Genomic DNA, 14,177 nt, shown 5'->3' on the forward strand with positions numbered 1-14,177 from the left:
CAGGGGCTTCTGCTTCTCCCTCTCACACTCCCCTTGCTTGTGTTCCCTCTCTGTCTCTCTCTGTCAAATAAATAAATAAAATCTTAAAAAAAAAAAAAAAAGAATAAGGTTAAGGGAGTTACGTTAGCCAGTCCCAAGACTTATTTATGGCTACAGGAATTAGAATGGTATAAGATTAGTAGAAGGATAGCTAAAGAAACCTATGGAAAATATTTTAGTATAGAAACAGACACACTTACATATATTGTTCCAGATTCATGAGAAAGAAAAAAAGGCATTGTAACACAGTGAAAAGAATAATCTTTCCAATGAAAGTTATTGGCTATTTATATAGAGGAAAAATATTGAATCTCATTATCTAGATTAGTACCTTACACTGTATTCAAAATCAATGCCAGATGAATTAAGACTTGATGTGAAGGGAAATTAACAAATTTCTTCTAGAGATAATACAGGAGAAACCTTCATGAACTTTGCACGGGCAAGCATTTCTTAAATAGGATACACCAACACTAACCCTGAACTAAAATTAATGAATTTCATTTCATTAAAATTAAGAACCTCTGTTCATCAGAAGGCATTATTAAGAAAGAAAAGGGAAAACCAAAGAATAGGAGATGATAGGCTCACTGAATAAACAACAAAGATTTGTATCGAGAATACATAATGAAGAGTAAAAACCTGTCTGGGACTAGAAGGTGAAAATCAACAAAAAAAAAAAAATCTAAAAAAAAAAAAAAAAGAATAAGGTTAAGGGAGTTACGTTAGCCAGTCCCAAGACTTATTTATGGCTACAGGAATTAGAATGGTATAAGATTAGTAGAAGGATAGCTAAAGAAACCTATGGAAAATATTTTAGTATAGAAACAGACACACTTACATATATTGTTACCAGATTCATGAGAAGAAAAAAAAGGCATTGTAACACAGTGAAAAAGAATAATCTTTCCAATGAAAGTTATTGGCTATTTATATGCAAAGAGGGAAAAAATATTGAATCTCATTATCTAGATTAGTACCTTACACTGTATTCAAAATCAATGCCAGATGAATTGTAGACTTGATGTGAAAGGGAAATTAACAAATTATCTTCTAGAGATAATACAGGAGAATACCTTCATGAACTTTGCACGGGCAAGCATTTCTTAAATGGGATACACCAACACTAACCCTGAACTAAAAATTAATGAATTTCATTTCATTAAAATTAAGAACCTCTGTTCATCAGAAGGCATTATTAAGAGAAGAAAAGGGAAAACCAAAGAATAGGAGATGATAGGCTCACTGAATAAAACAACAAAGATTTGTATCGAGAATACATAATGAAAGAGTAAAAACCTGTCTGGGACTAGAAGAGTGAAAATCAACTTGGACTGAGAAGGCAAAAAAAGTATCCCTGCCATTAATCACACTGGGAGAACAGACACCGATAAAGTCAGCTGCAAAATTAACTAGAACTGTTGTTTTTCCAAGGTCATGAAGCAACTGTGAAATACCATAATGACCTCTTCTTTTAATGACTATTGCTTTCTTATCAATGACACCCTAGAGCCACTTTGCCAGTCCTATCTATTACTGGTGATACCTAATCACTAACCTGCCTTGCCTTGTGACAGTGCCCAATCCCTAGTTGATCCCTACTTCCTAAGCCCACCTCAGAGATACAGACCAATACAGAATATACTACTGCTTCCCTTAGACTCTAAGAATCATGTGGAGAGAGGCCAAACCTTATAAAAGGTGCTTCCTTAATCTCTCTTACAGTGGCATTTTACAGTTCTCTTGAAGTTCTCTCCCTTGTTACATCAGGTCAGTAAATCTGATTTTGACAGGCTTCAGGCTTTTTCCTGGTGGTGTTTGATTTATTAGGCTTAGGAAATAATTGTCAATAACTATAATAATGATAATGAGGAGGGAAAAAAAAGTAGTTGTGCAGGCAACAAAAGAAATTTTCAAATGACCAGAAAGCAATGAAAAGGTGCTAAAAAGCATTATTCATAAGGAAGTCTAAAATAAACCCACAGGGGCACCTGGCTGGCTCAGTCCATGGAGCATGCAAGACTTGATCTTGGGGTTGTGAGGCCCAGCCCCACTTAGGGTGTAAAGCTTACTTAAATAAAATATAAAATAAATAAAATAAATAAAATAAAATAAAATAAAATATAAAATAAATACACAAAAAGATTACAGCTATATCTTTCATATGTGTATATCTACACATACATACATGCATACAGCTCCCTAGAATAGCTAAGTTTTAAAAGTTGAGGATATCAAGAGTTGGAAAACATGTGGAATAACTAGATCTACACACTCTTGGAAATGCAAATTGTTGCAACCTTTTTGGGAAATTGATGAGCAGTATGTTTCAAAGCAGACGTAAAGATACCCTATGACCAAACAATTCTAATCCATGGTGTATACCTAAAAGAGATCCATATATACATGCAAAATACATAATGTAAAATTATTTCCTGACAGCATCATTCATAAAAGCCTCAAACTGGAACAACCCAAATGTCCACAAGCAGAATGGGTAACACCACTTCGGAATATTCATGCAATGGGAAACTACACAGCAAAAAAAAAAAAAAATGACCTACTGCTGCTTGAAATGTAAGTGATGGCTCTCCCAAACTTTTACTGAGTAAGAGGAGACAATAAGGATACCTAATGTATATAAAGTTCAATAACAAATAAAGCGTAGGGGAAGAAAGGGATAAAGAAAGGGGGGGTAATCAGAAGGGGGAATGAAACATGAGAGACTATGGACTATGAGAAACAAACTGAGGGCTACAGAGGGGAGGGGCGTGGGGGAATGGGATAGACCGGTGATGGGTAGTAAGGAGGGCACATATTGCATGGTGCACTGGGTGTTATACACAACTAATGAATCATCGAGCCTTACATCGGAAACCGGGGATGTACTGTATGGTGACTAACATAACATAATAAAAAAATTGTTATTAAAAAAATAATAAAAAAAATAAAATAGTTCACCATAGGGGCGCCTGGGTGGCTCAGATGGTTAAGTGTCTGCCTTCAGCTCAGGTCACAGTCTCCAGGTCCCGGGATTGAGCCCCTCATCAGGCTCCCAGATCAGCTCCCTTTACCTCTGCCTCTCCCCCAGCTTGTGCTCTCTCTCTCTCTCTCTAATGAATAAATAAAATCTTTAAAAAAATAGTTCAGCATATACAGTCAGCATTTCCAGAATTTCCACTAAGTGCCCAGCACTGTGCTAAGCAATTTACAAATATTTATTTGTTCGACACTCACAACTACTTTATGAAGCGGGTTTCATTATCCATATTTACAAATAAGTAAAATGAGGTCTGAAGTTGGGAAGTGGCTTGGCCAAGGTCACACAGCTAATAATAAGTGGTGGAGCAGGGATTAAACCTCAGGTCTACAAGACACTGAAGTCCGTGGTTGTTCCAGCTTACCGTGCTGTTGTGAAGTATGCATTCTTCTGGTCCTTGGCACTACCAGAAAACACCAAGGGAAGCAGTGTGTCTAAAGGAGGCTTCAATCTATATCTTTAAGGCCCCTCGAGCCAGCTGAGTGACCAGCAGGGTCCTGTGGCTGAGTCATCATCTGACTTGGGGAAGAGATTATTTTGATATTTTGCTTCTCACTTTTCTCCCCCTCGGCTAGGGTTTGTAATGCCTATTGCTCTTTGGGCTGACACCAGTTCGTATGCTTGCTGATCTTGTTTAATGGTTTCTTGTCTAGTCCCCTTATCCCTTTGTACTGAATGCAAGCACAGTCCTTTTGGTGTCTGTGTTCTTCCCTATCCTCTTACTGCATCGAACAAGAGATGATGGTTTGATTTGCCATTCTCATGATGAAGGTTCTAAATGAAAGCCAAAGCATGGTCAATAACATTTACAACATGTTTTAGGAAAAGAAAAATCAAACAAATGTAGAACGTTTTCAGAGGACTCTCAGGAGATGCCTTGCGACTGCCCTCCAGCAGGAAATAGTCTAGAGCCTGGCATGTGTGTCCTGCATAGCTAACTGAGGAAATGGGAGAGGAGCGCGGAGACTATGTTACAAAAGGAGAAAGCAAAAGGGTTGTTACCGATGGACAATATTTTGGCATCCTGCAATCAACACCTTCAATACAAGCCTACCTTTGGGCTCACCATTTTCATTTATAGGAGTCTATTCTAAAGAAACAGAATTGTGTATAAAACAACAACAACAACAACAACAACAGGGAGGGAGGGAGGGAGGGCCAACTATTTTAGATTTAGAAAATTGGAGATTTAATACTCAGGTCATTAACTTCTGTGTGGACAATTCACTTACATTTTTTGAACCTCAGTTTCCTCATTTGTTAGTTTAAGATTATCTATGTATATTATTTTATACACATTATAATAATTATTATAACATATTTATATGTATACTAGTAATTAACATATTTTAGAACATATTTTTGAACTTTTTATGTGTATTATTATAATTAATCATCAAAAGCTGCTGAGAGAATGTTTTCCAAAATCATAAACAATCTTCCTAATGAAAGGTAAATGTTGAATTGCCTAAGACTTAGAAATGCCTAGAAAAGCATCATCCTAGAAAAGAAACTGGCATTCTCTAAAATTCAATGGAAATCAGCTATAGTTCAATGATTAAGCTGGTTACTCCTGTTCAAATGCAAGGATTGAACAAATTTAAGTCTTGAGTCCCATCACTTCTCCAACATTTGATCACACCAAAAGATCAAGCTGATGTATCTAGGAATGCCAGGGTGGAAAATTCTACCAGTAGTTATTCATACCACAAAGCTGCAATTGGCAAGGCTTGAACCTTCACCCAATCTGGGCAAAGCCTGTTTGATCAGCTACCATAGTAGATAAACTGGCATCCAAGGGTAAGAGCTAGTGCTTCCCTAGTCATGTAGCCTATGTTCCCATCAATTTAAGAGTCAGTGTTTATTGCCAAATAGGAAACCACAGGAATAAGAGTCCTTGGTTTTTATTAACACTACCACTGTTGATGAAATCATTAAATAAAAGACTTTAGTAACTATAACATTAATTCTGTCAATAATATATTTTCCTAATACCTTTGATTTTATTTATTTTCCCCATTAAATATTACAAATTCTTACTGACTAAAAAAGTCCTCAAGAAAGTTTATTTAATATATATAAATCACATAGTTCATATTCTCAAATATACATAGTATTAAAGTGGAAAAAGAAAATAATTTTAGAGTTATATTACATTCACAACTCTGACACCAAAATCACCAGTTTCTCATTTGGAAAATAAAAATAAGCTTTACTAAGTTGAAAAATAGATATAATTTATATAATTTAGCTATCTACATCAGTGTTTAACATTTGGCAAATATTTGGTATGTTACTTTACATTATGTATTATATATATTTTTATTAGTGATTATTGTTGCATATATGGTGTTATTGGATGAATATATATGAGAATGATAAATGAAAGTATGAACAGCTCAAGTATATATATTTCAAATAAAAACGACATAAAATAGATGAGGAAATTTGAAGTTTCTGATGTAATCACACTGTTTTAACATGAACAATTCCTTCTCAAATGTTTTAATATAATATTTCAGTTAACAGATCAGAAAATCACAAAAACACCTATTTTTAAATCTGATTTCAAATATGAATAATCAGTATGGTAAGTTAACTAATATGATTGAATTGGAGCTATATCTCTACTCAGTTAATTGTTACACTACATCAGAGATTTAAAGAAAATTTCACCTTGGTATTTGGTTTGGATGATTTTTGCACACCCTCTGACCCCTGCCATTTCCCATAGCATATACTTCATAGCAGATCACTTTACACTTTCTCTATTATCTTTCTTGGTTAGGAACTTATTACTCAGATATTAATCTTTAATACAGAAAACATATAATTTATTGTTATGTTGTTTCCAATAAACAAAGTGCCTCACAAATGGTCAATTTTTAATAAATCATTTTTTTTGGCCTTTTATGAAACATTGATAAGGAGTTTATACCCCATTTAGCTAGAACTTTATATTAACAACACTAACTTAATTGATTTCATGTCCTGTGTTTTTTGCTCCCAAGCATGGTAAAGTAACAAATGTTTGCATTGTTAGGGGAATAAAAAAAAAAAAAGATTTAAACTAGTCCTCCTAACTCATATCTGTCTGTGCTTTTAGGTTCAAAGCATGTATTATAATCAAATTCTTTACTACACATCTGAAGGAACATACAATTAGAGAGGAATGGAAGTTCTTCTTATCATTCTTTAATCATCAATAAAATTACCTTTCTTAAATTAAACTTTTATCTTGATATAATTATAGGTTCACCTGCAATTGTAAGAAATAATACAAAGAGATCCCATGTATCCTTTAATATCTTTCAGAACTAGAGTACAATATCAATATCACAATAAAGATATTGACCTTGAAGATAACAGAACATTTCCATCATGAAAGGATCCATCATGTTCCTTTTTTATAATCATGCCTACTTTCCCATTATTCCATTTTCCTCTGACAACCACTAATCTGTTCTCCATTTGTGTAATTTCGTCATTTCAAGAAAGTTATATAAATGTAATTATCCAATATGTAACCTTTGACGAGTGATTTTCTTCACTGAGCATAATTCTCTGGAGAGTTCTCTAGGTTGCTGCATGTATAAACAGCCTGTTCCTTTTTATTGCTGGGTAGTACTCCATGGCAGGGATGGGCCACCACAGTCTGCAAAATCATTCCCCCACTGAAGAACGCCTCAGTGTTTCTAGTTTTTGACTATGACAAACAAAGCTGCTTTAAACATCTACACGCAGGTTTTTGTGTGAACATAATTTTTTATTTCTCTGGGACAAAAGTCCAGAAGTGTAACTGTAATTTTTAAAGAGAAAAAAAAAATAAAATCTTACTAGGTATACTTTTACATTACTGTTCTCTGGAAAAAGGAAGCCAACTTTGTTGTCACTGGTATTACCCATCCTTTTACCAATGTTTAGTAAATTTCAAAGGATTGTCACTCATGATTTAACAGAATAAAGTATTTGTTTGATTGTTCCAAAAAAAGAATATAATCTACTATTATACCTGAATTTAAATTAGATAATTTTCTTCATTTGATGAAATAATACTGTGTTTAACACCCAGAAACTTGGTTCAGTGCTACATCATTTCTCAATATACTTAGTAACTGATAAATTTTCACTCTATCTAAGGTCTATCAGTTAACTGTCATTTTAGACACAATTTTAATGTTTTATTTTATGATCTATTTTATCCTAGACAAAAATTTATATATGATATGCAATTGCAAGTTTAATTTTTAGCATTGTCTTCTGAAGGAGCAAAAATATTATATATACGGTCTTTGTTTTTCTGCACACAATTTACTTGGCCATATTGATATATCTTTCAAAATAAATAAACATTTTTCAGGTCAGACATGATAGACTGAGAAAGACCTAGGAATGTTGTAAACATGTGGTAAAAATGAAGGGAAAGGGGGCGTCTGGGTAGTGCAGTGGTTAAGCGTCTGCCTTCGGCTCAGGGCGTGATCCCAGCATTCTGGGTTCGAGCCCCACTTAAGGCTCCTCCACTAAGAGCCTGCTTCTTCCTCTCCCACTCCCCCTGCTTGTGTTCCCTCTCTCACTGGCTGTCTCTCTTTGTCAAATAAATAAACAAAATCTTAAAAAAAAAAAAATGAAGGGAAAGGATAGAATGAGGGAAGAAAACAGGTATGAGGGGAAATGCTCCTTTCAACCTAATTGTGAAACTGACTTCTGACTTTGCTTCAGGCAATTTTGTGTATAAACAGCATTGGCATTCCCAAGTCAGATTATAGGATAGCATGGAACAGGCAAAGCAAGAGAACACAGACATATGTATGTTATGTATAATAAAGGAGACAAGCCAGTACACTCTGATCCTGTAGAAGAGACCCTGATCGCAGGCTGAGAGGTCTAAGATCAGTCCGAGTTGCCAAAGAAGGCTCTTAGAACCGGAGCTGAGTTGAGTGTTGAGGGATAAGGATGAAAGAGCCCAGAAAAGAGATTAAAAGCTCTCCAGAAACAGGATACAGAAACACATTGAGGCAAGGAAAAGGATGTGTGTGTTGAAAACTTCTGTAGTTTGGTAAAATTGAAGTAAAATGTGACAGAGAGGTGAGAGATAATGGCAGAGAAGTAGAGGAGGGCTTGGTGGATCTTGAAAATGGACTTGTGCTATCTCCTAAGAGGATTTTAAGAAGAATGATGACAAATGCAGATTGATTTTGTGCTTGTCACTTGGGTCTAAGTATGGAAGTCACATAGGACGAGGGTAAGCAAAACTAAAGGTCAGACTGCAAAGGCAGTTCTAAGGGGGAAATACATAGCCATCCAAGCCTCACTCAAAAGAATAGAAAAATCTAAAATGCAGTTTTTATATTCTCACCTCAAGAAGCTGGAGCTGGAACAGAAGAATAGGCATAACCCACGCACGAGAAGGCAGGTGATCAAGATTAGAGCAGAGATCAATCAATTAGAAACCAGGAGCACAGTAGAGCAGATCGACAGAACTAGAAGCTGGTTCTTTGCAAGAATAAATAAGATCGATAAGCCACTGGCCAGACTTATTCAAAAGAATAGAGAAAGGACCCAAATTAATAAAATTATGAATGAAAGGGGAGAGATCACAACCAACACCAATGAAATAGGAAGGATCATTAGAAACTTTTATCAACAGCTTTATGCCAATGAATTAAACAACCTGGAAGAAATGGATGCTTTCCTGGAAACCTATAAACTACCAAGACTGAAACAGGAAGAAATTGATTATTTAAACAGACTGATTATGAAAAGATTGAAGCAGTGATCAAAAACCTCCCCAAAAACAAGAGTCCAGGGCCTGACGGATTCCCTGGGAAATTCTACCAAACATTCAAAGACGAAATAATACCTATTCTTCTGAAACTGTTTCAAAAAAGAAACAGAAGGAAAACTACCAAACTCATTCTATGAGGCCAGTATTATCTTGATCCCCAAACCAGGCAAAGACCCCATCAAAAAGGAGAATTACAGACTGATTTCCCTGATGAATATGGATGTCAAAATTCTCAGCAAGATCCTAGCTAATAGGATCCAAAAGTACATTAAAAGGATTATCCATCACGACCAAGTGGGATTCATCCCTGGGATGCAAGGGTGGTTCAACGTTTGCAAGTCAATCAGTGTGATAGATCATATCAACAAGAAAAGAGTCAAGAACCATATGATCCGGGGCACGTGGGTGGCACAGCGGTTAAGCGTCTGCCTTTGGCTCAGGGCGTGATCCTGGCGTTATGGGATCGAGCCCCACATCGGGCTCCTCCACTGGAAGCCTGCTTCTTCTTCTCCCACTCCCCCTGCTTGTGTTCCCTCTCTCTCTGGCTGTCTCTCTCTCTGTCAAATAAATAAATAAAATCTTAAAAAAAAAAAAAGGTAAGCAGTGCTTAGGAAATTGGACAGCTATATGCAAAGAATGAAACTTGACCACTCTCTCACACCATACACAAAGATAAACTCCAAATGGTTGAAAGACCTCGATGTGAGACAGGAATCCATCAAAATCCTAGAGGAGAACATAGGCTGCAACCCCTTTGACATCGGCCACAGCAACCTTTTTCATGACACATCTCCAAAGGCAAGAGAAACAAAAGATAAAATGAACTTGTGGGACTTCATCAAGATAAAAAGCTTCTGCACAGACAAGGAAACTGTCAAAAAAAAACTAAGAGGCAGCCCATGGAAGGGGAGAAGATATTTGCAAATTACACTACAAATAAAAGACTTGTATCCAAGATCTACAAAGAACTTCTCAAACTCAATACACAAGAAACAGATAATCAAATCAATAAATGGGCAGAGGATATGAACAGACACTTTTCCAATGAAGACATACAAATGGCTAACAGACACATGAAAAAATGTTCAAAATCATTAGCCATCAGGGAAATTCAAATCAAAACCACCTTGAGATACCATCTTATGCCAGTTAGAATGGCAAAAATGGGCAAGACAGGAAACAACAAATGTTGGAGAGGATGTGGAGAAAGGGGATCCCTCTTACACTGTTAGTGGGAATGCAAGCTGGTGCAGCCACTTTGGAAAACAATGTGGAGGTCCCTTAAAAAGTTAAAAATAGAGCTACCCTATGATCCAGCAATTGCACTACTGGGTATTTATCCCAAAGAGACAGACGTAGTGAAGAGAAGGGCCATATGCACCACAATGTTCATAGCAGCAATGTCCACAATAGCTAAATCATGGAAGGAGCCAAGATGCCCTTCAACAGATGACTGGATTAAGAAGCTGTGGCCCATATATACAATGGAATATTACTCAGCTGTCAGAAGGAATGATTTCTCAACATTTGCAGCAACGTGGACGGGACTGGAGGAGATTATGCTAAGTGAAATAAGTCAAGCAGAGAAAGACAATTATCATATGGTTTCACTCATATATGGAACATGAGAGATAGGAGGATCGGTGGGAGAGGGAGGGGAGGAATGAAGGGGGGGTAAACAGAAGGGGGAATGAAGCATGAGAGACTGTGGACTCTGGGAAACAAACTGAGGGCTTCAGAGGGGAGGGGGGTGGAGGATTGGGATAGGCCGGTGATGGGTATTAAAGAGGGCACATATTGCATGGTGCACTGGGTGTTATAGGCAAGTAATGAATCATGGAACATTGCATCAAGAACTGGGGATGTTCTGTATGGTAACTAATACAACAAAATAAATATTATTTAAAAAAAACTAAAGGTCAGGGGTCCCATATGTGCCGATCATAATGATCAAATTTAAAAACCTACAAAAATAATATGAGCCAAGGACATAAGCTCTGAAAGGGGACATTTGGGCTAAGAAAAAAAAAAAGTGATGGTTTGAAGGAATATTTACAAGATGGATTTAGCCAGACTTGATGTTAAGGAAAAAAAAAAAAATAGGTCCTTTTGGACTTGAGTTAATGACTGGAGTGGGTAGATGGTAGTGACATTTTGAATTCAGGAGTCCAACACGATTGATTTAAGGGAGGAAGCAGACCTGGTGACTCAAGGTGGGAGCTGTTTTCCTGGTGCTTTTAAACCCTCACCAAAATAATGCCTTGGGGCACATTACTTTGTAAAACTATTCAGAAGTTGCCTGTATTGCTACTTGCCACTCATTACATTCAAGAGGCTATTTCTTTTTTTTTTTTTAACATTTTTTTTTTTAATTAGAGACAGCCAGCGAGAGAGGGAACACAAGCAGGGGGAGTGGGAGAGGAAGAAGCAGACTCATAGCGGAGGAGCCTGATGTGGGGCTCGATCCCACAACGCCGGGATCACTCCCGGAGCCGAAGGCAGACGCTTAACCGCTGTGCCACCCAGGCACCCCTCAAGAGGCTATTTCTTACTGGATGTTAAAAATAAAGCACCTAGGCACTCACTACATCAAGTATTTCTGACTATACAAATACTGATGCTAGATTGGTGTTATAATTTAAACCTTGCCTTCCAAATTCTCCTAAAAATATTTTTGAAAAGCTATACGTGACACTTAGGTAAACTTTGACTGTGTGGACTACCTTAAATATAGTTAATTTAACTATTTTATGTAAGTAGTACTTATGTCCCAGAAGTCTAGTCCACTAATATTTCTTAATAAAAGGTGTTAATAAAGCAAAGGTTTATGCTTTACTGTGATAAAGCACGTCTAGCTGAAACCAGGGGGAATGCTTATTATAATAAATCATAATATTATAATCACTATAGGAACTAGCCAAAAGACCTAATTAGAAAATTAAGATTAATTCAACATATAATATTTGAATAGATACATATGACTATCTAAGTATTTAACTCCAGTACATGCATGATTAGGAAGGAAATATTATGCAAATATCTATGCTTTAAAATATAATTTTATATTTCTTAGAATCTACAATAAAAACACCAAGGAAAATTCTAAACATACAAAATAAATCTAAATGTTATTTAGAAGAATATTATAAGAAATATCAAATTAGATCTTTGTAATATGTGTAGATTTTGACACATTCAAGATGATCCATCATTGCAAACATAACTACATTGCCATCATTTTTCCACATGAGAGTGTGTCATTAAAGCACACAAACTTTGAGGCACAAATTTTCAGTAAATCAGATAGCACTTTGATGTATTATGTGATATATCCGTATGTACATGGATGTATATACATATATTTTATATCTGCTTATACAGAAATGCAAGTATTAACTGTATTTTTGGACATAAAAGTTTTTATTCTTATAGAACAGAATAAAAGTTTAAAATGATTAATAAAGGATGAGTAAAAGAGTCTATCAATTCAATTTTTCTTATTCCTACATTAGTTATTTGAAAATGTTAATTTCTCTTATATTGCAGCCTATGTCAACAAGAACAGCAAGTGTTTTGAGGAGCACGTGGCTGGTGCAGCCAGTTAAGCATCTGCCTTGGGCTCAGGTCATGTTCCCAGGGTCCTGGGTCCTGGGTCCTGGGTCCTGGGGTAGAGCCCCTGCGGCTGGACAGAGCTCCCTGCTCAATGCGGAGCCTGCTTCTTCCGTCTCCCTCTGCCTGCCTCTCCTGCTGCTTGTGCTCTCTCTCTCTGTCAAATAAATAAAATCTTTTTAAAAAATTAAAAAATGTAAACATAAGTTCTTAGACAAAATGGGTGTGTTTACAGGTAAATGGAAACACTTAGTCGATTGAAAAATTTCGTGTTATTGCCAATATAGATGATTTCTAATATTAGAACTAGACATTAGGTCATGGCTGAACTTCTTTCCTTTGATTGGTAGTTTTATTTTAGTTGCATCCTGATAAGAGTAAGCAAACACAGATTATGAGGATCACAGCACATTATTTTTAAAAAGTCAAATGATTTAAAATGATCATTTTATTAAAAACCATAAAATTCAATAAATAATTGCATTAAATATACTCAATGTTATTGAAAATATTGTCTGCCTTTTGCCACTGGATTTTACCTTACCAGATGTGTTTCTAACGTGTATATGGCTCACGTTTATTTTTTTAAATCTTACATGACAGCATCACTCTTAGGACTTTAAATAAAAGGAAAATATGTATGTACTAACGGGATTTATTCGCATTTATAAAGCGTTCAATATGATTCTCTTTACATAAATGTTTTGCTTGATGGCTCCAGCTTTCAGAAGCATATGCTTTATCTGAAGTCTCTTCTGGTTATAGATCTTGTCATCTAAATCTTTATCTCTGAGAGTATTAAGAAAGTTCCCTGAACAACAAGAAATAAAGCTATTTTCTACTTGGATTAAATACTAGCTTCAAGTTTGCTTTTCCCAGTAAGATTCTGGACTATGGTGAAATTAGAGGAAGTGAATGGGTTACTGAATTGCTGTTTCCCTTAGGTAATCACACCCCACGTGCTTCAGGAAGTTGTATTGTGGGGCTAAAGCCCTTTAGCTACATTTTTTACATCTTGATAATCGCCAGCCTTCTTTCCTCTAACAAACCTTTCTCTAAATACTTGCTCATTATTTCACAGACATCAATTGTGGTGCATTAAGCAGGTATTCCAGAGTAAAAAAAATAACAAGACCTAAATTTAATGGTAATAAAATTGACTGAAAATATTGGTGAGTTTCTAATTTGGTACTAAATGACTTCTAATGAATGTGTATCTATGAGTGGTATGAAACTACCCATGTTTTTGAGGAGAAATATCCTTTGGCTCCTGTAGTTGATTTGCTTGGCACAGCTCCTATTGAATACAACATGATCTTTAAATAAGTAATTTCATTTATTTTTTTCTTCTAAAAGTAAAGTTAAAAAGGCACAGCATGGTATTTTATAATTTGAAATGAAGGCGAAGGCCTAGTGTGAGGTTATGCTACGGAATGTTAGTAAACACAAAGCTCTATTTTTATGTTATGTACACTGCTTCATCAGTGCTGCAGTGAAGAGCATCCCAAGGGAGGTGGCATTACCAGCCTTATCCTGAGTTCCTTGCGGGACAGCCACAATGGGACAAAGTCTGGCTGTAAGGCCTGAGTATCGCACTAATGGCAAGCCTGTAGACTGCTGTGCTGACTTGAGATAGGCTAATGAAATGCTTCAGCACTGAGGCCTAACCACATCATCTGGAAGACTTACTCATTAGGCACCAGG

The sequence above is a fragment of the Ursus maritimus genome, unplaced genomic scaffold, assembly GCF_017311325.1.
Source record: "Ursus maritimus isolate PB19 unplaced genomic scaffold, ASM1731132v1 scaffold_2, whole genome shotgun sequence".
Lineage (NCBI taxonomy): Eukaryota > Metazoa > Chordata > Mammalia > Carnivora > Ursidae > Ursus > Ursus maritimus.